The sequence below is a fragment of the Tiliqua scincoides genome, chromosome 5, assembly GCF_035046505.1.
Source record: "Tiliqua scincoides isolate rTilSci1 chromosome 5, rTilSci1.hap2, whole genome shotgun sequence".
In the NCBI taxonomy this organism is placed as follows: Eukaryota; Metazoa; Chordata; class Lepidosauria; order Squamata; family Scincidae; genus Tiliqua; species Tiliqua scincoides.
This window is the reverse complement of record NC_089825.1, coordinates 139,584,026-139,587,185: the sequence shown is the minus strand read 5'-3', so window position 1 is coordinate 139,587,185 and position 3,160 is coordinate 139,584,026. Positions and strand designations below refer to the sequence as shown.

Here is a 3,160-nt window from a genome sequence, read left to right as displayed (position 1 = left end):
GTGGCACGTTCTCCCACACCTGTTGTCTCGAGTGCTCATTGGAAGGTGCGCAAACAACAAAGTCTGTGGTCCTATCTTGCATGGACCAAAATGTCAGGATCCTGGACAGCACTTCCTTCCTTACCTCTTGCAGGCCTTTTGATTGCCCCTGCCCCAAACATAGTATGCAGCGCAGGCATCCAACGTGTGGCTCCATACTTCACTTTGGTGGGGTGGGTGGGAATCTGATTGGGTTGTTATGTAAATATTGGTTCTCCTTTGAGTACTGATCCTCTCCCCCCCAGCCCACTTCTACTTCTTTATTTAGAAAAAGATCTGAAAAAGCAAAGATATCAATCTGCGTACAAAAGGCAGACAAGTTAGAGCAGGGATGTCAAACTCCTCAAACCCTTTTCATAGAGAGGGCCGGTTAGCATTCATGGTGCCTACTGAGGGCTGGAGGTGACATCACTAAGCATAAAGGGACATAATGAAGCAGATGAAATCCAGAAACAAGCATAAGAACATAAGAACAGCCCCACTGGATCAGGCCGTAGGCCCATCTAGTCCAGCTTCCTGTATCTCACAGCGGCCCACCAAATGCCCCAAGGAGCACACCAGATAACAAGAGACCTGCATCCTGGTGCCCTCCTTGTATCTGGCATTCTGACATAGCCCATTTCTAAAATCAGGAGGTTGCGCATATACATCATGGCTTGTACCCCGTAATGGATTTTTCCTCCAGAAATGTGTCCAATCCCCTTTTAAAGGCATCCAGGCCAGTTGCCATCACCACATCCTGTGGCAAAGAGTTCCACAGACCAACCACACGCTGAGTAAAGAAATATTTTCTTTTGTCTGTTCTAACTCTCCCCACACTCAATTTGAGTGGATGTCCCCTGGTTCTGGTGTTATGTGAGAGTGACAAGGGGGCATGGAGAGTTCTTGCCGACAGTCGCCAAGAGTTGGGCACAACTCAATGGATAAAGCAGCAACAATATTTAGAATGGATCCAGATTTCATCATCAATCTTTGCATTTTGCCCAGGATGAACTCAAGGGAAAACAGAGTACCACTAAAATAGTGTCCCTCCCCAGTCCTGGGAAGAGCTTCCACAATCAAGTCAATGAAACTACACACATTTACTCCCTATGAGGCAGTAGGAAAAGTTGACATTTGTCGTTCAACCTTCTCATGGCTCCCTTCATCTCTTGGTTCCTCAGAGTATATATCAGGGGGTTGAGGGCAGGGGTGACTACCATGTAGAACACAGAAGCCATTTTGTCCACCTGAGAATCAGAGACAGGCTTAAGATACACAAAAACAACAGGCCCATAAAAAAGGCCAACTACCGTCAGGTGGGAGCTGCAGGTAGACAGAGCCTTCCTACCACCCTTCCCAAAGTGGCCACAGAAGGAGGCCAGGATGATGACATATGAAACCAGCAAGGTCAGGCAGTTAGGTAGAGTTATCAGGCCACCACTGACCAGCATGAGTTTCTCAACCACATAGATTTCTGCACAGGCCAGCTTGATTACCTGTGGGATGTCACAGAAGAAATTGTCCAGCACATTCGGTCCACAGAATGGTAACTGGGCTATGACCGCCATCTGGACAGTGGAAAGAATGAAGGCTCCTGTCCAGCAAAATATCAGTAGACTGAAGCAGCGTTGCCGGTTCATGATGGCTGTATATCTCAATGACTGGCAAATGGCTACGTAACGGTCATACGCCATGAGAGTGAGGACAAACATCTCTGCACCCCCAAAGAGGTGCAGACTAAACAGCTGGGCCATACAACCACCATAGGAGATGACAGAACCACTGTTCAAGAGGCCGGTCACTAACTTTGGGGCAGCCAATGAACCCATAGACATGTCAATAATGGACAGATTGGCAAGGAAGAAATACATTGGGGCTTGATGGAGCTTGGCTCAGACCACACACTCACCATAATTAGGAAGTTTCCCAGAAGGGCGGTGGTGTAGCAGGCCAAGACCAGGACCAAAAGAAAGAGCTGTGCAGTGTGGGAAAAGGAGAAGCGCAGCAGAATGAACTCTGAGATGGTGGATCCATTCATGTCGATGGCTGGTTCTGGGCATAAAAAAATGAAGTGAACAATATTCCAACCTGGACACAAATAGCCCATTTTTAATCATTTTATTCCAGTAACGTGTAACCTGACTTTCAATATTCTGTGCCCCCCCCCCCCCGAATTATGGATAAAATCAAGAAGTTTTCGTTCTTCTTTCTTTAGTTCTCAACTTCTAGACTCTTCCAGGCTCCTTCCTCTTGTTACAACATACAAACAATGGTTTCAGGCCAGTATTCATTGTTGTGTGTGCATGTCAAAATGGAAAGACAAAAAATAAACTTGTGTTAAAATAATTGAATTATTAGACCAATTAGTTTTATTTGCATCTCGTTGCTTATCAGGACCAATTTCATTATTTCTATTTCTCTCTTTTTTACATTTTTATCGTTTTTACCCCCACGTTTCCAATATGGGCAACCCAATCCTATTCAGTACTGGCCCAGCGGGTTCACCAGGCCACACTGTATCCAGCATTGGATTTGGGCAGGCAGGAGGTCTCAGGGTAATAACACTTGTTCCCTTACCCACACCAGCTCAATGGGGCTAGTTGGATCCATTGAGCTGGTGCAGAACTAAGTAGCCCTGTGTAATGCTGGGAGACCGAGGATAGGGGTTAGAATGTAGCAGAGACTATCCCCACTCCCTCCCGGGCCTGATCTTCCCCACCATTTCACTCTCCCCCACTCTAAAACACCCCTTCCCTGTCTCTCGAATGCTCTCCCCCACATCCCAGCCACCTAGGCAAGCTGTTCAGGGGCATCCAGTGCCCATGGGATGGCTCAGGACTTACCCTTGACAGCACTTATTCGCTGGATGCAAAAAAGTGCTCTGCAACACCCATCGCCAGCACTACAGCCACAGTGCCAGTGGAGCCCGGCAGCAGGATCATGCTCAAAGGGAGAACAAGGTGGTCAAAAATTGAATGAAAGCAACACAATAAAAACAAATGCTAACAACTCAAAACTGTGAGCAAGAATTCAGTGAACAGAGCGGTAAATAACAGGCTGGAAAATAGATTTGGGGGTTTTCTTCTCTGCTTCTGCTAAATCGATGAAGAGCAGAATATTTGGTAGGTTATGTAATTCA

At 46.7% G+C, this 3,160-nt stretch overlaps 1 pseudogene; it reads right to left on the bottom strand.

The window, feature by feature from the left end:
* Positions 1 to 1,121: 1,121 nt before the first annotated feature.
* On the bottom strand, positions 1,122 to 2,059 carry LOC136653897 (olfactory receptor 4Q3-like; annotated as a pseudogene).
* Between the last annotated feature and the right edge of the window lie 1,101 nt (positions 2,060 to 3,160).